Below are 26,332 nucleotides of genomic sequence, written 5' to 3' on the forward strand. Positions count from 1 at the left end.
AAATTGTCTTTAAACATTATTTTAACAACAACAAAAAAAAGAAAGCTTAAGGCTAGGAGAAATTTTCATTAACACACACACACACAAATATACTTTTTCTAATTACATATTTAAGACATATATATTTAAGTGAAAAACATAACCTGGGAACACAATGTTTAAAAAATAGCCTAAAACATAAAGAACAGTAATATAAAACAAAAACAGTATGGAGGGATGAGCAAGTCAGAAATATTTCCTTTGTAATGTGTTAGCAACCACACAAGTACTTCATGGTTTCCAGAAGATCATGAACTGCATAAATCTCGTCGTGAAAAAATGTCTTCCTGCGACTGAACTGAGGGATTTAGAGATGATACATGTCAAAGGTAAAGATGTGTTCCTTTTTCAAGCAAGGAGATGGGTCACATGATGCTGTTCTATTGCAATATCTTCATGGCTCCCTTGCCAAAAGACTGATGTATATTTAATCACTTTATCTAATGGATGTGATTTCTCAAGTCACAGTTACCCATTAGGAAAGCTCTTGCTCTGGTTCAGCTCAGCAATCTGATTACATTTCCTGACTTTGTGGTTTCAGAGAGGCAGAGGTAGTGGAGAATTCCCTGGCTGACCCATCTGTCTTTGCTATGGACAAATGAATACAACATGATCGTCCAAGTCATTAGGGTTGGGGGTTGGGTAGAAAAAATATGTAGATTCACAGCGTCCAAACCTTTTGAGCCAGGTGCCCATATGGTTAGCTTTAATCAAAAAGAACAGACCTAGGATTTTTTTTTTTTTTAAATACCTTATCCTTCTTGATTGAAATGGGAACAAATCCCATTTGAGAGTTTTAAATTACTATAAAACACACCATCAATGTATCTGATGCCATCTAAGAGTATGTTTTATGCAAAAGAACCAGTAACACTTGAGAAGCCTTTTTAAAAAATTTCAGTAGAGTATGATACGGTGTTTTGTTTTGTTTTACTGTTGTGAGACACCGTAAAACAAATCTGAGGGCTAAGCAATGTTAGAAATACTCTTTTCCACTGTCCACCTTCTTCAGGCTATTGTCAAGGAACACATACAATGTAATAAGCACTGGGTATTATACGCAAATGATGAATCACTAAATTCTAACCCTGAAACTAACAATACAGTATATGTTAACTAAAACAAAGAATTAAAAAAAAGAGAGAGAAAGTAATGTTGAAGCTATACTTGGCTTGGCTAAAAAAATAAAACGTACGTAAGAAGGAAAAAAAATGCTAACTCAGAAGACTGGTAAGTTTTTCTACCATAATTTAATGGAGTATCATTTTTACACAGCCCTACTTAAGATAGCTTAAAAGAAAATGTAAAACAGATAAATCCATACCAATTTAATGATGTACTTTTAAAGACTGCTCTACTCAACAAATATTTACATGGTTGATAAATGCATTATTTTATCGAGACAAGAAATAGAGCATATAAAATATGATCTAAACCAGAAGTAAAGTTCAAAAAGTGAAATATCACAGCAAATTAATGATAGTGATAAATTAAAAACATGAACCTACCTTTAAGAGCAGAGTACAGCACAACTAAAACTAAGAAACCAAATAATTGCATTAGCAAGGGCCTTACTTCCCATTGTGAAATATAGCAGTATTTAGGAAAGCAATCTTCAATGATAAAATATTAACCATTAACTAAAATACACATATCATGTTTATCTTTAAATCACCTTCATTAGAATTTTAACAAATTCTTTAAAAATACTGATTTGAATTTGTTAAGTTTTCACCTTAGCTAGAACACCATGAAGTATTCTCCAACTCCTGACCAAGGTACCATTGCTCTACAATTGTAAGGAGCTATTGAGACTTTCATGTTAATTGAGAAACGGGAAGAAATTCCAAGCAGAACCCATTGTAGGAATCCCCGTGTTCCACCTGAAAGGATTCTCTAGGGTTCCGTGCTGCTGCATCCTGTTGCCCCCATCAGTTGGAAACTGGGTGTCATTTCTGGGCCACATTAGGAGTTTTCTTTTTCAAAGTTTTTTTTTGGACACAGAGAGAGAGAGATCACAAGGAGGCAGAGAGGCAGGCGTGGGGTTGGGGTGGGGGAAGCAGGCTCCCTGCTGAGCAGAGAGTCCAATGCGGGGCTCCATCCCAGGACCCTGAGACCATGACCTGAGCCGAAGGCAGAGGCTTAACCCACTAAGCCATCCAGGCACCCCAGGAGTTTTCATTTTAGGAGCATTAGGAGTTGTTAGAACAACAAATTGTTTCCCTATACCAAGATTTACAACTTTTAAGGACGTATCTTCCCATTTTATCTGTTTTTCTTACTGAAGCTCCACAAGATTTCTTTGGCGAGGGGGATCCCCAGCTATGCTGTAGAAACTGCTTAAAAACACTTGGTTGGGTAGTATTGAGGAAGTTTGGTTCAATTAGAGAATGTTCATTCAGTGCATGGGAGATTCTATTTTTACAATGGGAAATTTGATGATTTTCCTCTGTTTAAAAAAAAAAAAAATCCTCTAGCTCTCCACTGCCTACAGTATAACCTGCCCTGTGTGTGGTCTGGCTCAGAAAGCTTTTCCTAACCTGGAGCTGACAGCCTCTTTGCTTTCACTCTTTACTGTCTACATTCCAGCTACATCACTCTCATTTCATTTCCCCAAAGGGCAGCCAGATTATTTTATGATCCCTTCTCATGATGTTCCCTCTCTCCAGTTTCAACTATCCTGATCACCTGATTACTTCTCTTTGAATATTCAGTTCTACATCTCTTCTCTGAAGACATCTGACTTCATCTCCTCTCTGCCTCCATCAAATATAAATTAGCTCTTCATCAGCTTCTCCTCTCATCCTGCCTCCTTTGGGTACCCAACTGCCCCAGAAAGCAAAGGTTTTGTCTTGTTTTTCTTTCTTCCTTTCTTTCTTCTTTCTTTCTTTCTTTCTTTCTTTCTTTCTTTCTTTCTTTCTTTCTTTCTTTCTTTTTCTTTCTTTCTTTCTTTCTTTCCCTTCCTTCCTTCCTTCCTTTTTATCATAGCTGCAGTAATGCTTCATTTCTTTCATTAGTCTCCATGCCTGTCTTCTTCAACTAGACTCTAAGCTCCCTAGATAGGAAACTTATCCTAAGCATCTTTTATTTATATTTATTTTTTACAGTGTTTATGAATCTTTATGAGGACTTTATTTTATTTTTATGTAAATTCTAGTTAGTTAACATATAGTGTAATTTTAGTTTCAGAAGTAGAATTACACAGAACACCCAGTATTCAACACAATAAGTAGCCTCCTTTATCCCCATCAACCATCTACCCCATCCCCCACCAACCTCCCTCCATCACCCTAGTCTGTTCTCTATCATCAAGAGTCTTTTAGGGTTTGTTTCCCTCTTTCTTCCCCCACCATATATTCATCTGTTTTGTTTCTTAAATTACACATATGAATGAAATCATGTGGCATTTTCTTTCTTTGACATATTTCCCTTCGCATAATACACTTAATGTACTCTAGCTCCCTTCATGTCCTTGCAAATGGTTAAGATTTTCATTGGTTTTGATGGCTGAGTAATATTCTACCACAGCTTCATAACCATTCATCAGTTCATGGACATTTCACCTCTTTCCATAGTTTGGCTATTGTTGAGAATGCTGCTATAAACATTAGAGTGCATGCGCCCCTTTGAATCAGTATTTTTGTATCCTTTGGGTATATTACCAGGTAGAGCAATTGCTGGATCATAGGGTAGACCTATTTGTAACTTTTTGAGGAACCTCCATATGCTTTTCTAGAGTGACTGCACCAGTTTGTACTTAGGCATCTTTTATTACTAATATGTATCATGATATTTTAACATCATAGAAACCTGTTAAATGCTTGATGAATGACAACTTCTCTTAACCCAAATTCTCAAAGAAGTATAAACATCTTGTCTTTAAGATAACACAAGATGTGTAAGCAAACTTCAATTATTACTTAACTAAATTACTTAATATTTTTTAATATTTGAAAGCATCTTCAAATACTTAAAATAACTGATAATTATCATCAACTTTATATCAGAAACATTCTTTAAAAATTCATTGCATCTCAATTTTTCTTCTTCTCATTTGAAAAATTAAAACATATCAGAAACAAAAGAATTCCTAACCTTATGTGTAGCTTAACATGTGTAAGAAATATACAAGTTTTGCAATAATAGTCTGTTCCTCATCTTAATGACACTAACATAAAAACTACTGACTATGTCTTTGGGTTTAATCAAAGGAGCATTCTTTCAACCATCAACAGTAAAGTTAAAAGTTCGATCAGATGGATGAGAAGGGAGATCAATATGGTGGACACGCCTAACTAAACTTTAAAATTCTGTAATTTTGAAGTACACTAGTCTTAGCAAAAGTTAAAAAGCCATTAGAAGTGTTTTTCCATTTTCACCAGTGCTTACGCCTCCCCAAACTGCAAATACTTTATTTGAAGTGTATGTTTGATTAGGGACAAATCACCAAACATCTGGATCTCTAACAAAGTAATAACTTAATTGTTTCAGAAATTCAGGCAGATATAATAGTAGATTGTTGGTTAATTCTTTTTTTTTAAAGATTTTATTCATTTATTTGTCAGAGAGAGAGAGCACAAGCAGGGGGAGTGGCAAAGGGAAAGGGAGAAGGGGGCTTCCCACTGAGCAAGGAGCCCAACGTAGGATGCCATCCCAGGATCCTGGGATCATGTCTGAGCGGAAGGCAGATGTTTAACTGACTGAGCCATCCAGACGCCCACTGTTGATTAGTTCTAACTTAAATTTTGCCATTAAATAATGTAGTTCATTTAAAATTTGTAGGTCAAGTTATATAGAAAAGATTTTATTACCATTAGCTCCAAGACATAATCCTCTCCAGAAAGTTGTGCATATAATTAATTTGGGGTTATTAATATAGTGAAATATAAATATAGCAAATTTTCATTGTCAAAAAATACTGAAAAACATAGATACTAAAATAAAATTAACCTGTTTGGAGAAAGTTACTCCTGTTATTTTGAGGTATTTGTCTTTTTATGTACATACATTTGGCCAAAATGCTTTCCAGAAATGCTATAAAAATCTATGTTCTCTCTAGCAATATTTAGGCACATTTTTTCTATACCTAAACAATATTAAGTATAGCATTTTAAAAATGCTTCCCAATTTGATAGAGAAAATATATTTTTTTTAATGTACATTCCATGGAACATTTCTGTCTCTCCTTTGATAAATCTCTTTTCTTGGTCCTTTTTCTACTGGTGTATCCATTATTTTCTTCTTTTGATAAGGGGTCTCTATGCTAAGAATATTGATCCCTTTTCACAAAAGTCTCTATTTTTTGTCAGTTTGTCATTTTCAAATTTTTGTCTGGTAAACCTGGTTTTTAAAAATAAATAAAAATACAGAATTACTACTTAAAAGAACTATACAGTTACTTCATAATTGAAATAGTCTCCCTTTTGTACATCTATATTTTTTCATATTGTAAAAGCAGAGTTTTTATTTTCAAGATCTATTTCTGGGAAGCAATAAGGACTAGGAATAAGAATTGTCACACAATCCCTGGAGTCTTATCTGAGGCTGAGAGAGGTTACTAGTTTTACCTCAAATGGAACCATCTAAACCTTTCCTCTTCTCTTTTCTCCGTATTTGAGCAACACACCTCCTCATATCTTCTGTACTCTATTTTCTGAATTTGTGATTTTGAATAGCAAAATGTCTTTAATTCATACGAAACTGAAGAAAGCGAATAATAATATTGTGTATTTTTATTACTCATTATAGTTTGCAAAACACTTTTACATACATCATTTGTTCATTCAAATTCACTCCAGACATATTCTTGAGGACGTATCATTTGATTACAATCCTAAGCTTCAGAGCAGAAGTACCTCCAAGAACAGAACACCTTTAAGTTGAATAGTTGGGCCAAAATGGTCAGTTTATGACTCTCATTTTTTCCCTAAATAGCATTCTTATATTTATTGTTGAAGAATAAATATAGACATGAAACTCAGAAATATGTATAAAGAAAAGTAATTCTCCCTCTCTCTCTTGTTTCCCAGCTACCTAGATCCCTACCCTGGGGGGAACTGCTGTACCATTCCCTTGTGTATACATCTATGTGTTTTTATAAACACATAGACACCTATTAATTTTTCTTTCCACATAAATAATACACAGTACACGCATTGCTTTACATTTTGCATTTATCACTTAAAAATATAACCTGGAAATATTTCTGTACTAGTATGTATAGACCCACCCCTCTTTTTATAACAGTTTCATAAATTTCTATTTGCATAGATATGCCAAAATTATTTAGCCATTCTTCCTTGCAGAACATTTAGGTTGTGTCCCAAAGCCACAATGATTATCTTCTCATACATAGCCTCCCAATATGAAATTATATTTGTGAGATGAATACCTGTTGGTAAAATCTCTGGGTCATAATTGTATCTGCATTTTTAATTTGGAGAAGATCATATTGCCAAGTTAATTTTCATAGAGGTTCTATCAATTTATGCTCCCCATAAACAATATGTCAGGAATTATCTGCACACACCCTCAACACGGTGTTTTATAAAAAAATTTTTCACCTTTGCTATTTTAAGAAGTGGGAAATGATAACTTCCTATTGTTTCAGTTCGCATTTTTTCTTATGAGGAAAGTTGGGGATCTTTGTATATCCTTAAAATGTGCTTCTGTGAACTCTCTGTACATAGCCTTCATCCATTTTTATAATGGGCTATTATTCTGCTCTTATTAACTGAGGAACTCTGAATGTAATAATAAAATAAGCTCTCTTCTCTAGTATAAGACGCAAATATTTTTATCACTTTGCTGCTTTTTAGTTTTTTAGTTTATGGTAGATTTCACCCTTTGAAGCATTTACTATTTTATTTTATTAAAGAGAATTCAACAATGCTTTCTCTAAGTGACTATTGTTTATACATTACCTTAGGAAAAAAATTTCTACTTCAAGATTTTGAAAAAAATTCTACATGTTTTCTTCTAATTTTTTGAAAAGATTTTATTTCTTTCTTTTAGAGATGGAAAGCAAGGGGAGGGACAGAAGGAGACTGAGAGGATCTCAAACAGACTCCCCGCTGAGCATGGAGCCTGATGCAGGGCTTGATCTCATGACCCTGAGATCATGACCTGAGCAGAAATCCAGAGTCTGACACTAAACTAACTTAGCCACCTAGGTGCCCCATCTACATGTTTTCTTCAGGAAAGTCTTCTTTTTCTTTGTGATTTATATTTTATATTTTAAATATTTGATTCATCTAATAGGTATCTTGGGTTAAGCTATGAAGTAATCATCTGAATTTATCTTTATCTCAACCAGGCAGGTACATGGGACTCCTTAGGACAATCTAGCTGAAGCTGACGTTATAGCAGACCAAAACTGCATGAACAAGGCCAGCCAGAACCATGTGATGCACAGAGGAGGTATCCCAGACTGGTTCTAACAAAAGGGTTATCCACAGAATAATGAACATCCAGTTGCCCTAATGATACTCATTAACTAATAGTTCCTCCCACCTATTTGGATGCCATTTATAATTCTCATATGCAATTATGTCTATTTCTGGACATTACAGTTTCCATATATTTTATCAATATCACAGCATTTTAATTATTCTAGTTTTATAAGATATTTTAATGTTTAATGCGGTTAACCTTATCAGGAATTGCTCTTTCTTGTGTATATTGTCCTAGATAACTAGACTTGTGTTATCTAATTTCAGAAATCCTACTTTTATTTTCATCGGGATGCAGTAGTTTATAAGTTACCTTAAAAAGAACTGCCATCTTTCTATGCTGTAACTCCTTTTCTTAATACCTTCTCTTTAGATCATAAATACAAAGTATACCAACATAATAAGAAAAAAATGGGCTGAGCTGGCTACTCACTTTAGAGCCTCAAATGTTAAGTACATCATCTCTAAATTAAATACAATAATTAATGAAGTAACCAATCATTTAATTCCTGACTGCTGAATGCTTATCATTGCATTCTTCATGTTTAGCACCATGGTAATCATATTAATAAATTCTTTAAATAACTATTACTTCTTAAAGATGAATAATTTAGGGGATGACAATGACTTGTCTAATCACCTCAAAAAAGTAGTTCAATATTCCATGTCCTAAAATCACTCAAAGAGTTTTTCTGAAATTTTATAGTGTTTTAAAAATTGATATGATAAAAAAAAACAACTTAAGGTGTATAGGTGATTTTATAGTATGGGTTGCAGATGTATATTTAGGGATTTATTTCAAGACTCTTAGATAAAGAAAATTATTAAAACACTATGATCTGGGTCTTTCACAACACATTATAATGATTATGTATATTATACCTTAAGACAGAACTCATCCCTATTCGTAGGTTTACAAAATATAGTTTTCCTCAGGTTTATAAGAAATTAATGTTTATAACTCAAGGAGTGTATTACTGTGGGGGAAATGATGTTTATTGTCAATGATTGCTGGCATCTCTGAAATTGTTAACAGCAAAATTCATGTTGTTCCATCTACAAATGATGTATGAAGAAAGAAAGGAAAATGTTTCTTAACCCATATTAAATCTTCTCTATTATTCAGAATTAACCATTTCCTGAGAGCCCAGATCATCACTGACTTAACTTCTGAGGTCACTAAAATATGGCTGCAGGAGAGGTTGTAGAAGAAAGTGTTTACAAAGTGTTACATAGAGAGTGCATTTCCACTCCTTGATTTTGCATGGATCCACCTCACCCAAAACATCAACATGGTTTAGGAGAAAAGGCGTAACAGCTTTGGTGCCAAGCAGATGTAGGTTTGAATCCCATGATCATAACACCCAAGGAGCTCTGTGACATTATGCAAATTCTTCATAAATGAAGCAGAGAAAATATCCAACTTACAAGAGTATTTGGAAGAACAGACACAGTTTCTATAGCTACCGCAGTACCTAGACTAAATAAATATTACCAATATTATCATCTCTCCCCATATATACCATAATTTTTAAAATGATAAACCATGAATTAGTGGATAAAAGTAAAACCTCATTAAAATCTTAAGGGGTGAATATTTGCTGCTTATGTTGTATTTCATTTTCCTAACCTGTTCGTAGCTTTAATCTAAAATCTAGATCTGCAGTAAAATAAGAAGATAGCATAATAGAGTTGTTAATTTTGTGGCTGCAGAGTGAGAGAGCCCTCAAATCTCACCTCTTTTACTTACTTAACTTGTGTCTGTAGGTAAGTTAATTAACCTTTGTAATAAATCTTGGTATCCGCATCATAAATTAACAGGGCTGAAAATTATTATCCTATAAGGATATCCCTATCCTACGGGAAAAAATAAGACACTGAATTTTAATCATTACGCACATTTCCTGGTACACTGTGTGTAATATATTCTAACCATTATTACTAAAGATTTTTATCAACTTTCTTACAAATTGATTTTGCTTATCTAAATGTTCTTAAGAATGGAGAACAAAGGGGCGCCTGGGTGGCTCAGTGGGTTAAAGCCTCTGCCTTCCACTCAGGTCATGATGCCAGGGTCCTGGGATCAAGCCCCACGTCGGGCTCTCTGCTCAGCGGGGAGCCTGTTTTCTCCTCTTTCTCTGCCTGCCTCTCTGCTACTTGTGATCTCTGTCTGTCAAATAAATAAATAAAATCTTTTTTAAAAAATGGAGAACAAATTTGGTGGCTTCATAATAGATAAAGTTTCTTATTACATATACAGGACCTTTTCTTCTTAAAGATGTTTATTTCAACTGCAGATATTTTAAACAAAAGAAAACCATGATTACTGCAAAACCAGAGTTACATTGCTTTCTACCAACAGATGGCACTATGTATCACACCCAGCCATTTAGCTGCTACCAAAGTAAGGCTCCTAAGTCCAAGCCGTGCAAGCAGAATGTCTGTATTGTACTTAAGTGGTGATGAAATTATTAAATCCATCAGACTTGTTAAATGCAAACACACTGCGAGTGTGTGATATCTGAAACAAAAGTAGAAATAATAAAATAGTTGAAAGTGTAAGAAAATAAGGAATATGGCAAATTCATAAAAGATTAATCACCTGACAGTAAAAATGATTCTTTAGGTATGAATTGCATCATGTGATGGTTAAAAGTGATGAGCCCAGGTCATATCCAGCAAGATACAAAGAAACATTATTTTAAGAAAAAAAAAGAAAAGGGGTGTCTGGGTGGCTCAGTGGGTTAAAGCCTCTGCCTTCGGCTCAGGTCCTGATCCCAGGATCCTGGGATCAAGCCCCGCAACACGCTGTCTGCTCAGCAGAGGCCCTGCTTCCTCCTCTCTCTCTGCCTGCCTCTCTGTCTACTTGTGATCTCTGTCTGTCAAATAAATAAATAAAACTTTAAAAAAAAAGATAAAGAAAAAGAAAAAAACCCATTCTAGCATGGGTCAGAGGATTTCCTTCATCAGAAACTTAATTGACAAAGCAAGAGAAAGCTAGGTATACATATATGCTTAAAACCCAAGCATAGTGACAGCTGTTGATGAAATATTCCTGGCAGCCCAGGAATGCTTCAACACCGAAAGGCCCTTTAATTCAGTATCAGAAAAAGCGAATTAAGTTGTATGCATGCCGAGGGATTCTCTGAAATATCTGTGGACATCATCAAGAAAAGCTGTCATCTACTTATAAGGTGTTTGGTGGAGACATTCCTTTAGAGTATATATCAGCAGGAAGAAGGGGGTACTATCGGATAAGTAACATATATTCACAAACAAGTCTTTTGCAAACGAAAATGTTCACCAACAGAGGAGCTTCCGTGTTTCATACTTCTCTACTCCCTCTTGAAATCAGAGGCTGAGATTATGGTGAGGCATTCGGTAGCTGTGAACTTAATCTTGGAATATGATGAAATACACGTAATAATGTTCAAAATGTATTCTCTTTTGAGGTTGTTGTTACTGTTTGAAAGACAGAAGATGAGGGCATGGCTATTTTTTTAATGGGGTTAATTAAATGTATGATAGCATTTCTTACTTTTCACCATTTTGAGACATGATTTTCAGAATTCTGTAATAGATACAAATAGAAGAGTGGATCAAATTCCAGATTAGACAGCAGCCACTGAGTGACAAGTAAATTGGAAGAAAATAATTCCTATCCTTCCTCAAATTTATATTCCAATACATATGTGACCAGAAGACTTGGATTCTGAGATGAGTATTAAGGTAAAAAGAGTCTAAAACAATTCAAAGGCAAAGGTACTTAATTTTTATTTATAGGTTTTCCTCCTTTTATTATTCTAATTAGTGCACTGAACTGTTTATAAGCAAAAAGATGTTCATATGTCATATTTTCATGAAATGTAAACCATACTTCAGTGACCTTGAGTTGCCATAAATAGTCACCATTTTTCATTTGTTGGTAGCTACCCAAGGGGAAAAGTTTGTGCCTATGGGATTTAACCTCCACAAGGACTATCAAATGGAACAAAAAATATTTGTGGTTCAAACTCTAACCTTCAAACTTCAGTTCTCAGTAGCAAAATGTCCAAAAACACTTCAAGCAAAGTTGATTGAGAAATTAGTATCTTCATAAGAATTAAGGAACAGAGGACAGATTTTTAAACTTGTTTTATTTAAACAAATCTAAAAAGTCATTTTTTCCTTAATGTCATTGATTTACTAAATACTTAAGAAAAAAGACAGTCTTTCTTTTTCATTCATTTGCCCATTTGTTTACTCACTCAAGTATTATGTAGCACTCTGTGTAAAACGTTGTGCTAGAGCTGGAGAAGATTTAACCATAGCAAAACAGAATTCTTGCTCTACTTAATCAAACCATCTAATACTGAGAATTGTAATATAAACAGTCCTTGAATTTATTAACTAGTTAGCAAGAATCAAAATTCCTAGACTATACAGGAAGGCACCAAACCCCAATAGTTTTCAGTACTAGGACTGGTCAAAAGAATAAATAAACCCAGTCGGTAGGAGAATATGGTATTCTTTCTATATCAGGAATCTCCCTAAGTTGCTAGCATATTCTTCCAATAATTCAAGGACTTTAATCCTAGCATAAAAGATTAAAAAAATGAAATGAGGAGGCTATTGAAAGGTAAGGTAAATATTCACAGTAAGGAATATTTAGCTTACTCTGGGTAAGTAAGGAATGCGCAAGGAATATTTGAGCTAAAAAAAAAACCAGACCTCTAGGAGCGGTGCCTGGGTGGTGCAGTGGGTTAAGCCTCCAACTTTTGGTTTCAGCTTAGGTCATGACCTAGGTCTTGATCTCAGGGTTATGAGATGGAGCCCCATGTGGGCTCCATGCTCAGTACACAGTCTGGTGGGGACTGTCTCTACTCCTCCCCTCTGTGTGCATGCACCCTCGAGTGTGTACTCTCTCTGTCTCTAAGATAAATAAGTAAATCTTAAAAAGAAAAGAAAAGAAAAAAAAATCTCCACAAAAGAAAGGTGAAGGGAAGTTGGAGACTCTTAGACTCTATAATGTCTATGGGAATTGAGGGAAAAAAAATGGATCCAATGGATCACAGTCCTAAATGTAAGAGCTAAATCTATAAAACTAAAGAAAGCCTAAGAGACAATCTTTAAAACACTGGATTTGGCAATGTTTTCTTGGATATGGCACCAAAAGTACAAGTAACAAAAGAACAAAAACAGATACACTGGACATCATCAAAATTGAAAACTGGTGTGCCAAAGGATACCGTCAGAGAGTGAAAAGGCAATGCAGAGAATGGATAAAATATTTGCAAATCATATATCTGAAAAGAAATTAATATCCACAATATATAAAGGATTCCCAAAACTTAACAACAAAAACAAATAACTGTTAAAAAATGGGCAAAGATCTTCAACAGACATTTCTTCAAGAAAGATGTTCAAGTGGACAATATGCATGATGAAAAGATGCTCAACTTCACTAATCATTACAGAAAAGTATATTAAAACCACAATGAGATACCATTTGACACTCAGGAGGACTGTCACTATTTAAAAAAAGAAAAAAATAAATGTTAGCGAGTGTGGAGAAATTGAAACCCTTATCCATTGCTGGTGAGAATGTAAAATAGTGCAGCTGATGTGGAAAATGGCATGGCAGTTCTACAAAAAATTAAAACTAATTATCATATGATCCAGCAATTCCTTTGTGGGTATATTATATACCCACGAAATTTAAAGCAGGGATGCAATCAGATATTTGTCTACCAACGTTCACAATGATATCGTTATTCATCATAACCAAAGTATAAAAGCATCTCAAACATCCATCCACTGATGAATGAATGAACAAAATGCGATCTATACATACAATGAAATACCAGGCAGCCTTCCAAAAAAGTAAGGAAATTCTGACATAGGATATAACATCTATGAACCTTAAAATGATTATGCTTGATGAAATAAGCCAGACATAAAAGAACAATTATTACATGAGTCCACTTACACAAGGTACCTAGAATAATCAAATTCATGGGTAAAGAGAGTAGAATGGTGATTACCAGGGACAGGGGTAGGGGGAGCAAGGTAACGTGTTATAGTTTAATGGGTACAGAGCTTCAGTGTGGAACGATAAAAAAGTTCTGGAGATGGACGGTGGTGATGGTTGAAAAACAATGTGGATGCACTTAATGCCCCTGAATTACACACTTAGTAACAGTTAAAGGAGCAAATTTTATGTTATAAATACTGTACCACAATTTTTTTTATTTCACAAGAATTTGCTGAAAACTGTAAGGAAGAGAGAGTCAGAAGAATACCAAAGTCATAGCAGTTAGCAGGGGGTCAAGCTTGACAGGATGTGTGCTTCCCTCGTATTTATTTTGCTAGGCAATACTCCTTTCTATCTATGCAGTAGAACTATTTCATAAGAAATTGTACAGCAGATACAAAAAAAAAAAATCAATCAAAATATGTAAAATATTACTATATTCTCACCATGTTTTAGTTTCCTGAATTTAAACATTTAAAGATACTCGCATTTGTAACCTCTGTCATGTTAGCTCTTTTGTCCTCAAATGGTAATCAGGGCTTCTAAGACTCTAATTTATTGCAGATGGGAAGAGACTATAAGACATTTACATATAAATCACAAAGAAATGGCAAGAAGATTAATTTTATATGGAAATTAGGAGTTTCCAGAATATTTGTTTGCATTGTGTGGTACCTAAATTCAGAACAGGATCCCCAAAAAAGAAAAAAAAAAAAAGGCACAATTCACCTCCTCCAAAGTTTGTCCCATGCTGGTCACTGAAGCATTTGCTCATTATACAGACCTCTAGGCAGATTATGCAATCTTTCCCAAATTAAGAAAAGTCCCACACCTTCTACTACTTTCTACCTCGCTCTCCATACTTCAGCCACACTGACTTCCTTGCTTTTCCATAAACACATCAAATATGCCTTCAGGCTACTGCAATTGCCACTCCTTGTGCCTGGCATGATTTTCCTGTTGCTGCCCCAGCTCCCTCATTTCCCTCCCTCCTTCAGATCTCTGCTCAAATATCACCTCCAAAAGGTTTTTCTAACCACCTTTATTAAATAATGCCTCCTTCCCTCAATTCTCTCTGTCCTGCAGGATGTTTATCCATAGCGTACAGAGTAGGTTCTGTTTATTTACTCACTATCTGTCTCAAAACTAGCATGAAACCTCCATGTTCTGTTCCCCATTACACCCTGCGGCAGTGCCTGAGTAGCTACTCCGTAAATACCTGCTAAAGGACGCATTGCTGTTCAACTGCGGAAACGTAAAAGCTGAGAACAGTGACGCTGAGTTTGAAGAGCCGACCTGGAGCCACTCAGCCTCCCTTTACTGCTACCCTTGGGATCTCTGCCAGCCTCTTCCTCCCCACAAACCTCAATGGCACTGATACCAGTTTGGATGCCAACTCCTGACCTACACATTTTGGAGGCCAACCAGATAGAGCTTAATGATTAATCACCAGTTCCAGACAAATCAGTTGGAAATTTTAGTTTTAACTTTTTTTTTTTCCTTTTACTATTGGACTGCAGCAAATTCTCCAAACTCTCATTTTTAGAAGAGGATCAGTGTGTCAGTCTTTGTAGGATATCAAATTGAGTACATGTTAAAATATTTTGGCTCTTTCATGAAAAGAAAGCTAAATACTGTCATCTAGAAATGATGAATCCGAACTGTGCCAAAAAAATAAGCAGGAGTGCTATTCCTGAGTAAGAAATAAGAAGTATGACTCTTTCATCAGGACCTAGTAATCATAAAAATCTAGGTCTGAGAAGTCTAAATTACTAACTCATCTCTCCCACATACTTAGAAAGTAAGTTTCAGTGAAAAAGAGCGATTTGTAATGAGTTAAACATATATTTGCATAATAAATATGATTCATTTCATCAGCAAATCTGTATCAAGAATGACTGCCTATGAGGCACCATGCAAGGATGCCCATATGAACAAGATATGGTCTCTAACACTTCAAACTTTAACAGTCTAGTAGACAAGCTGCCGACCAACAACCATTAGAACTCACATATATCATAGAACTCAAGGTTTCACTTGTCATGATTATATACCCCACTCAAAGTACAGTATCTAAGTAGACACTAAATATTTTTTTTTAATTTTTTATTTTTTATAAACATATATTTTTATCTGACACTAAATATTTAAAGAAGATCATTTGCATTAGAAAATTACATATAATGCAAAATAAATTAATTTTCCAAATATGTTTTAAAACCCTTAAGAGTAAACACCTTGAATCATTAATGTTAAACACTTTAATCGACAAATCATTGTCTCTGTGACAATAAGTACTATGATTTAGATTACATCTGAGTTTATCAATTTAGGGTAATAAAAATATTTGTATTCCTCTAATTAAAAATGTCTGTATTCTCAATTTCTAGGACATAAGAACTTTAGATGAACACTATCTTCTTCTTTCCTAACCCTGCATAAATTCACTTTGCTTTCTCTACTTGTCATCCACTAACACCCAGGATCTCAGACATGGCTTCAGTCTCTCTTTCTTCATTTCATCAGTCATGAGGCTGAATGAACTTTGCCTAGACATTTCACACTCCTATCCCTTTTAAAGGCACTAGTCCTTTTCTTTCAAACTCTTATCTATGTTAGGAAAGTTCCTTTGATTTCCTCAAAATAAAACAAGCAAAACATTCTAATTATGGCCAAGTCAGAGCAACACAATAAGATCCCTAGAACAGGAAAGCAAAGTCACTCAACCTTTAAAATGACCTGAAAAATACTTTAAATGTTTTGGTACATTTCATAATATCATAATGTTTTCAAACTTCCATTTAAATCTCAACTCTGGTTTAACACAAATACACTACCCAAGAATCAATATTCAAGATGAACATTTAAACAATCTTCAGTCTGTCTTATTCCCTAGTGTTGTAATTACATAGTTTGCTTTCATTGCAAATGAAGATTATTTCATCTCCTTTATGGATTGAAAAGACTTCAATCCTTGGTAATATAAGTACTAGGTATATTGGGGTGGGATATGTACAACAGCATTCATAGGATAAACACAATTTTGTTGCCTCTAAAAAGAGTGTGCATGTTCCTTGAGTTAGTGATCACTCAAGTCTTTGGGAAGGTTGACTAACTTCTGAGTCTTAGTGTTTTCAACTCCAAAATGTGGTTGTAAAGATTTAAAAGAAGCATTTGAAGATCCCTTAATGAACTACCTGGCAAAAATGAGAGCTCCATATTTGAGGCTGTTAAATTAATGTTATTACTAGTAATCTTAACAATATGTGAATGGTGCTGCTACCCATATTTTTCTTTATGACAATGTACCTGTTCATATATTCATTTTCTGTCTTCATAATGTTGCCACGAACCACCTCTTGCAATGCACAGTCTACTGGCTTTGTAACTAAGGAAGAACTGTGGATTGCTAAAGAAAACAATAAATAAAACCAACTCAATTATTACCCTTGGTCTGAGGATTTCCTTTACAAGATTCTGGTTTTTGTTAATGATCACCAAAGAAATAAAGTAAGTGGCCATATTGACAAATATTTCCTTCAGGCTCAAACATCTTATTTGTTGATTTAAAAATTCAGAGTTATACTCCCAATGATTAAAGTACTAGAGTAAGTTTGATTTCACACATAAGTGAGAAATTGCATGATATGCTCCTTAAAAATATTCCTATCAAAGTAGATAGTTTTAAGATGCATTATTAGGATATCTGGCAGGTCACCTCCACTGAACTGCTCTCTACTAATGAAAAATTCTGATGGATCAGGTTTAAAAACAGAAACAAAACATAACTGGATAGTTAACAAATGCTTGAGTTTTAGACACCTCTTTCATGTTTTCCTACTTATAAGTTTTTAGATACTTCAAACAAACTATTTGTAATAGCTTATTACTGACAACTTTACAACAGAGATTTCAAAATGGAATGATCCTATTAGAGATATAACTAGAACTGTCCTTAAAAATAGGATTAAAAATAAATGTAACAAAAGTGCACTTTAAATGCTATACCATTTGTATTCAAAACAGAATACATTTGATTATAAGATACTGTTACCAAATATGTACCACATTGATACACCTCCTTATCATATGTGAAACATTGAAATGGCTTTTTTGTATAGAAACCTAATTTGTATGGAACCCCTTAGAAGCAGACATTTCCAATCCTACAAATAATGAAGTTGCATTTAAGAAAAAGTATTTGGCTAAGATCGCATATAGAGCAAGACAAGTATCTAGAAAAACACATTTTAACTACGCTAACAGGAATACAAATTTATTCTTCTATATTTTTAACCCTTTATAAAAACATTTTATAAATATTCTAAAATATAGTAAGGGGACGATATGGATTTTTAAGGATGTCTCGCATAACAATCCTATAAACATTCATTCCCGAAAGTCTGTTGGATGATCTCATGAGGTTGTAAGAACCTTGTTCCCTCTTGAACCTTGAGGACTATTTCTCTTCTCTCTACATGAATTACCATGAGCCGAGTTTGTCCCAGATAACAAGAATATGTGTTATGTTAAGGGGGGGAAAAATCATCATTTAAACTTTGTTGTATTTTATTCCATGAAAGGATCATCTATAAAGATTAGTCCCATGATACCCATCTACATGGAATACTAATTTTATATCATTATCCAGAGAAAGCAAAGGAAGGCATAATTTACCAAAAAAATACTCTATGTATCTTATGCAAAATACACATATAGTTAATAAGCTATCCTTACCCTAAACCCTGAATGGTCGCTTGTCCATTGGACTCGATGGAATAATCATTTAGTGGAGTTAAATCAATAAATAAGAGGACATTTCTATATCATATAACATTTTTCTCCCGTTTTATTTTTCTGTATGGATTTTAATATCTATCATTTACCTCTTTTTTGAATTTCTAATTATAGACTCTCAGGAAGATGAAAATAATTACTTAGATTCTAAGATACACAGTTTATGAGCAACTAGTATAGTTGACAGATTATTACATCTAGTAAAATCACCCTATTTTTTAAAAATAATCAGATGACACAGGATGTCTAGTTTGGCATGTAACACACAAAAATTTCATTAAAATTTTCTACAGAAATGTTTTGTGATTATTTTTTAATGCATCTGTCTAATTCTATTATCCTTCTTTAGGAGCTCTAAGATTTTCCAATTATTTGTGTTAATGGTTTGACCAAAGAGTGGAGCAAAATTTGTATTACTCGCATATATATCAAATGTTCAGAAGGTGATATGTAGAGAAAAGAAAAAGGGATAGAAAAAGAGCATACACTGCAGAGCAGAGATGGTAGATTAATGACATTGTTAATGTACTTACTCCCTCTAAGTTTCAAAGTGAACAATCGGGTGCAATTAGTTTTATTGTGTTTTGATAAATGATTCAGAAAGCTTTGTAACGGGGGTAGAGCTCAGTGGTAGAGCATTTGACTGTAGAAAGCTTTGTAAAAAATCCAAGGAGACATTTTAAAGAAATTTATAATCAGTAATAGCAGTCTCTCAAACACTTGACACAACAAAAGGAAATCATAAAATGAATAGCAAGAAATTAAAATTAAAGAAATTGTATATTTTAATAATAATATATGGCATTTTTGGCTCCCTGTTATATCACTTTAAAAATCCAAAGGTAACCCATTTCCTGTATAAAAGAAGCAATAACAGTATGTTTTCCCAATAACCGTTGTTATTCTAACGACAAAAGAAGAAAGAACTGTCCTTGGTGTGGCTAAAAAGATACCAAATAATTCAACTGTATATATAATGTCAACTCAAATTTGTCTGTGGTAGATTATTGGCACTGTTCAAGGCATTCCCACCTCTTGTCCCTCTTTATCGTGGTCTGGCATTTTTCCTCACTACCCAGAAGAGTTTTGTTCCTCCAAAGTTTATTCTAGCTTTGGCTGCCAAGAGCTGATGGCTTTCCCTGTTGCCTAAAGCCATTTCCTTCCAGCTGTTCATTGGGGGCGGGGAAGAGCCAGTTAAACCTTCAATGAAGAAATTTTGTTTTGCAGGATGGCAAGATACCAAAACTGTTCTCTCACATTCTACAAAAGTAGTCTACCCACATTCTGTGAGTGCTCTTCCATAAATCCTCAAATGAAAATTACTTTCATACAATCTTATAATATCCATTTTACTATGACATTGCCATCTCAAGTGGTATTCTAGCTTACATAGCTCTGAAGAAGAAAGCTTTAATACCTCTATGTAAGAATAATTAGCTAATTTGTGACATATAAAACAGAGGGCATCTTCAGTTAGTACACAAGGGCAGTCCCACTCATTATAACCACAATGTGCCACCTTAGTAGCAAACTTAACAAAATCCTTCGTGACAAGTCATGAACTAGTTTAGTCCTTCCAGAAGAAATATGATTACAAATTCTTTACAAGAAAAAAAGCCAGTCACTTGCTAGATAAAAAATATCAAAGTTCTTTGCCTAACTGAAAGCTAGATTTTCAACCACATGTTAATACCAAACATGTTTAGTATCTTTAAATACAGACTCAAAAAAAAAAAAAATGGGTGGACTTATTGCCATACGAAGTGTGTATACTTGTATAAATTCTAGTATAAATTGATACTATCACTAAGCAGCATGAATTTTGAAGCCTCCTTTCCTTCACACCCTACAATAGTGATAGATCTTCATGGATTAGCCCACAGTCTCTCTCTGAACCTTCGCCAGTGGACACTTTGGATTTGTGAGATAACTTGCCCCTTGAACCTGGTGTAAACACCAACTTGGATCATGCTGGCACTGGATCTATGGCCTCAGCCTCATTTGAACATACTTCCAACGACTGAGCTCATTCAAGTATCCATATTTATTACAAAACAATATTTTAAACTTAGTGATTACTGAAAGACCCTCAAAACTAATTAAACCTAATAAGAATTAAACCTAATAAGGTCATCACTGCATGTTAGAAGTCACTCATACAAAAGCCATTGTTCGCCTATACACTCTAACTTTCCTTCCAAATATATTTTAATCCAGTTGTGGTTACTGCTTTCCTAAGAATATGCTATAATCTACTTACCTTTGAACACATTATTGCCTACACTGCTGAAAGATGGGGATACATCCCAGGATATTTTACTTCCTCAAAATCACAGTACAGAGTTGTAAATGTACCAGATGCTCAAAAAATAAAAAAGAAATTGAATCATAAAATGCAGAAATTGACTGGGTTGATGCGCTTTATGGTGAAAGAAGTCAGATTTTTGTACTTTATTATTTACATAAATAGTTAGGAAACCCCTTCCTCCACTACTTCATGCCAGGGTCTGTTCTGAGCACTGGGCCAACAATAAAGACTTGGTCTCTGTTCCTTTAGAGCTTTCATTATTCAAATACAAAAAATATCTGCATGCTATAATACGCACCAGGAAACAAACAAGTACCAAGAAGGAGACTAACAGGTGACAACCTACTTTTGACAGGTGATCAAGAATGATCACCTGAGGAAGAGACTTTTGAGCTGAGATGTAAAGTTTGAGAAGGAGCTAGCCATTCAAAGAGTAAAAGGAACTGTCCACCCACTGGGACACTGGGACAGCATTAAAAGGGCCTTAGGGGGTGAAATTATTCCATGTGTTACAGGTACTAAAAGACCAGTGTGACTGGAGCCTATAAATGACAAGGATGGATTGGTTCAGTGGGGTTATAAAGAAGGGCCAGATCAAAGAGAGCTGTATCCTAACAGAAGGAATTTGTTGTTGATTGATTTCTATGTTTCTGCATTTATTCCTTTTTTTTCTATGCAGTTAGCTAATGAATGCTTTTAAGGAGAGTCATGATGGTATTGCTGTGTATGGAAAGTGAATCATGGTGGAGGAAACTATGGAAGTAGAGAGACTAACAGGAAGCCCAGAAATCCAGGTAAATTATGATGGTGGTTTGAACTAATTTACTGGCATAATAGACACAGAGAACAAGGCAAAAGAGATATATCTAAGAAGTATAAATTATCCATTTATACTTTGGAAGAGAAAACTGATAGATCTAAATCTGGACCAGCTATGGATGAAATGCTGGCTTGAGGAAGAGAGAGAGCAGTAACATTTGGATGGTGAAGCCATTTATTCAGATGTTAAAGACTGGAGGGAAAGATCTAAGACAGTTTTAGAGAAAATCATAATCATACCATCATGATATTTAGAATGATTCATTTACATTAAAAAACTTTAAGCTCCTCAGCAAAGTCATGCCTTAGATTAGCAAAATACCAAATAAATCCTTCCAGCATATCACATTCTTTCATGTATCTACTAGGAATAGAAATTAGATAAATGTTAATTTCTACCATTAATGTAAAATGGTATTTTATTTATTTATTTATTTATTTTGCCACAAACAAAGTGGTTTGGTCATACTGAACACAGTGAATAAGACCTCACTGGTCCCACCCCTGAATTTCTTACTTTTTCTTTGCTGCCAAAACTCACCTCAGCAACAGGTAGCAAAAACACAGAAGCACTACCACTGGAGGGTTCCCATGATTATTTCCTAGCCCTAGGGGACACAATGAGGCATACGGATGCTCTTGGCCAAGAGCCAGACCTGACTCATCTTTCTTCTGTAGACTCATCAAGGTACCCAGTTAGCCCTGCCTTAAACCATAGGCATCATGGCGCACTGTATACTGAACCTCTGTAAAAATACACCATGTCCCATGATTGAACAATGGTTCACTTCCAAAAGGGAACCAATAGACAGGTAATTAAACAAAATGCAAAAACTTCTCTTAAGCAAAACTATTACCAGTTGACTAAATCAAAGGCACACTCTCCATTATACCAAATGTCATACTTTGTCTAGCATTCTATGAACAAGCTATTCTAACAATCATGATAACTTCATACATGAAAATCAGGTAATATTAGTTTTGAATAATCAATAAAAATTTTTAAATCCTATTTACCACCGCTTCTAAGAAAGTGATTTCTAGTTTAATTATTTTTAAAAATGGAAAAAGAATTTGAAGACTTTTCCCCAAAAAATGGACTATTTATTTAACCATTGCATTGGTTTGCAGATTATATATAGTTAGGTTTTATTGTGTTAAAGCAAAAATCATGAAAATGTATTTTATATTGTCAAAAGAAAGAAAGAAAGAAAAACAATGTCTTCCTCCTGGCCACTGGGAAGGAGAAAGAAAATAGAAGAGAGCAATAATTGTATTTCTGAAAAGAAAAGAACCTCCCAAAATTGACACACAGAAACTGAAAATCCACCATTCTTCGAAAAGCCTGTGTTGATTTGATCTTTATCTTTGATCTTTGTCTTATTGAAATTATTAAAGTTAGCTTTTTAGTCTCCCCACCAAGCTTCTCAGATAAAAAAAAAAATTGTCCTTAGCTTCAGAAGAAATAAACATTACTAGGAAGGCTGCAACTATAATTTAAGAAGAAACATTAAAATGAGTAAAATGTTTGTTACAATCACAAAAGTTGGCATTAAAGTTTTTTAGTTTGGTAATCTTGTTTCGATCTTTTGTCTTTACTACAAGTAACGAAAATAGCGATTTTTTTGCCCCGAAAGTAAATGACAGTTTTGTTGAGACCGATAAAAAGTTAAAATGACGCTAAATCTTTTCCGAATTTCGCTATAAAATGCTTATTCGTTTCAGGGGGAAAAAACAACAACAACAACAAACAAAACTGTGTTGAGAAATGGGGCTGAGCCGTCTCGTCAATTATTGGTGTTTGTGAGCCGGGAAGGGGCTCGCGCTGCTTGGCTGTCCCTCCAGGTAGGATGCGCTGTGCGGGTTCTGCAGGCTCACCTTTACAGATGGGAAATACAACACAGGCTTTTTTTTCTCGCAGAGAATACGACCTGCCCCTGGAACTGAAACGCATCCAACAATCTTGCTAGCATAGACAGAAAGAAAGAACGGACGCAAACCATCAAGTGTAACTGCCTCTCCTCTCCACAGTTTCGGGACCTGATAGCAAACGCGCACAAAATCCGCAAAGGACCGGCCTTGCACTGCATAAACAGGTGCCTTTCCAGCCCCCTTTCTGCAATGGCTTGGACCGCTCCTTCCGCTTCTCTCCTCTCTACTCTGCAGGTGGCATCACACCGAGTGGCCAAAACCGAGAGACGGGAAAATGGATACAGGTGGGTGTGGCAGCTGAGGCGAGCCCGGGCGAGAGTCGGAGGGCTGCCCGGTCCGCCGCACTAGGGGAGCCACGGAAAGGGCACTTACTTGCAACCTTGCCCGCCGGGGATGCCCATCCAGCCCACCCGCACGACCTGGCCTGCGAGGCGGGCGCGGGCTTCAGGAACGCTTCCCCGCTCCCGGTCTCTCCCCGCGGCGTTCTCTCTGCGGCTCCTTCTCCCTCTCTCTTTGGGCTCCTGTTGCTCCGCGGCGCCTGCCACCAGCGCCTGCGGGCACCCAGGCTAGCCCTGCTCCAGCCGAGGAGAGGGTGGGATTCGAAACCAGACACCCGCGGCCGGAGCCAGGGCGACGGCCAACCCAGACACTGAGCCCCTCCTTCCGGGGCGCGCCCAGACCAGCGGCAGCCCCGCCCCCAGCCCCGGGGCACCCGCGCCGCCGAGTCCCCCGCCGCTCCTCCCTCCTCGCCCTTTCCCCAGCCAGCGCCTCCCACTGCTCGCGGCGGGCGGGACCCTCTGGGAGCGCCCGGGCGGCCAGGCTGCGGCTTCTCGGCTGTGCGCTGGGAGATGGCAGGGGAGGGGTTCGCGACCTCCCACCAACCGCTACCCCATCGGGTGGGGCGCGCGGGTGTGTGTGGGGTGGGGTGGGGAGTGTGTCGGTCCAAAGCCCCAAGAGCCCTTCCCTTACCTCCCCCCCGCCCCCGTCACCCCTTCCTCCTTTCCTGCTCAGCGCAATCCGCTAACGTTTCCGAGAAGTCACTGAGTGTGGTTTGGGGGGAAGCCGGAGGAGAACTCCAGGCCGAGGAGGTGAGGACCAATGGCAAAGGCCTGACCAGCGTCTCCTGTGCCCCGGGCTCCGAGGGCTCAGGACCGGGAATTGGTTCCTTCTCAGAGGCTTTGCCCATGGAGACTGGAGAGGGGCCGCGCAAGACCTGTCTCTAGGCTGCGATTTTTCTTTTCTCTTTTTGCAACAGATCGATCGAGTTGCGGAATCTTCTAGGGCGAAAACAAAGCCTTTCCTTTCGAAGGTGGAGTGAGGAGTCAGAGGTTGTTGCGGTGGAGAGGGAGACATGGGGTAGAGGTCCAGACCTGGACCTGCTCATCTGGATACATCATCAGGCATACAGATTCCGAGTTTAGAGCTGGGTAGGAACGACTGTGAAAATGAATTTTTTTTTTTTTTTTTAAGATTTTTGACAGAGAGAGACACAGCGGGAGAGGGAACACAGGCAGGAGGAGTAGGAGAGGGAGAAGCAAGCTTCCCACTCAGCAAGGATCCCAATGTGGGGCTCCGACCCCAGAATCATCGGATCATGACCTGAGCCACCCAGGCCCCCCGAAAATGAATCTTTGTAAAAATTTTTGTGTGGGGTTGTGTGTGTATGTATGTATTTTCTATAGCAGCCTGCTGGGAGGAAAAGTAATGGAAACAGGATTGAATTATTTTTCCCAAAGAGAAACAGGAAATTTCCACCAGAAAGAAAAATAAAAGGGTTATGTTGGGGTAGGGCGGATTTCTGGATTCAGGCCTTAAAAGAGGGCAAATCACATTGTATAGTGTACGGTATAGTATAAACGTAAGGTGGTGGGCATTTGCATCTATAGTTTATTTGCTGCCACACCTTCTACTGTGGAAATGATACTCAGTGGTAAATACACAGGATTTTTTAAGTCCAAGGATTTACCTATCCCCGCTGCTCAACTGAGTTTCTGAGGTTTGCCCTGGGGCGTTTACCTTACATTTACATTTGTGACTTGCAAGATGTGCCAGTGCAGGGAGATTTCTCTTTCACAGGCTCTCCACTCAAGGGTGAACTTGGTCTCTTGGAGATAATTCTCAGTGCCGCATCACAGCCAAATCATCTTCTCTTCCTTGATTGGTTGCAGACTTAGAAAGAAGAGTTAAACTGTACTAGGCATGAGGGCTTTGTTTTGTTTTTTTTTTTTTTTTAATTAGACCTAATCAATGCTGCTTTCTTCTTCTTTTTTCTTTTCTTTTATTTTTTGGCCACATTCAAGTCCCTTCTCAACTAAATTGTACAATGCATAATCACAGAGAAGTAAAATGAGTTCAATCAACCCTTTGTCTTAAAGCACTCTGACATCTGATCTGGTATCTATCAGAATAATCCATATGATGTTCAAAATAATTCAAAATCACAGGATTTCAAGTCGTGTCATTTTTTTTCCTTAAGAGGATAAATTAGAACACACTTTAGCTGAGTGAGACAACTGAAAAAATGATTAATGCCTCCAAAATGATGAAGTTTATTAACTTAACTAACGGATTTGATCAGCAAATTCCAAAATACTCAAAAGCTTTAGAGAAGCAAATCAAGAACAAACCAAAGTCAATATTATAAAATATAGTGAGTCCATTGGATTTGGTATTCCTAGAGAGGTTGCAAAATGAAGATAAAAATAAATGTAAGATGAATTGATAAATAATGGTACCTTATGGAGAGAATTACTATAAAATGTTAGAGTCACCTTCAGTCATTGTCATATAGCATTATCCAGAAGACATCACTTGGGATAGTGATGAAATATTGGACTGGATGATCCACTGGCTTAATGAAGTGTAGCAGTTTTTAATAGTGAACAAGAAAGTACTTTGCATCAGTGTGGTAGGAAAGAGATTTGGTGTCCTTCTCCCTCTGCCACTAAGAAAATAATGAATACCATACACCAT

At 36.3% G+C, this 26,332-nt stretch overlaps 1 protein-coding gene across 4 annotated transcripts in view; it reads right to left on the bottom strand.

Moving 5' to 3' along the window:
- The window catches only part of SCN9A (sodium voltage-gated channel alpha subunit 9), a 167,502-nt gene extending 143,491 nt beyond the window's left edge, over positions 1 to 24,011 (bottom strand). For all 4 annotated transcript variants that reach the window (XM_032355821.1, XM_032355819.1, XM_032355820.1 and 1 more), the window contains exon 1: positions 23,732 to 24,011. The gene's annotated coding sequence lies outside the window, so the exon portion shown is untranslated. The remainder of the gene's footprint in view (positions 1 to 23,731) is intronic.
- Positions 24,012 to 26,332: the final 2,321 nt, after the last annotated feature.

Source organism: Mustela erminea, chromosome 8 (assembly GCF_009829155.1).
Source record: "Mustela erminea isolate mMusErm1 chromosome 8, mMusErm1.Pri, whole genome shotgun sequence".
Lineage (NCBI taxonomy): Eukaryota > Metazoa > Chordata > Mammalia > Carnivora > Mustelidae > Mustela > Mustela erminea.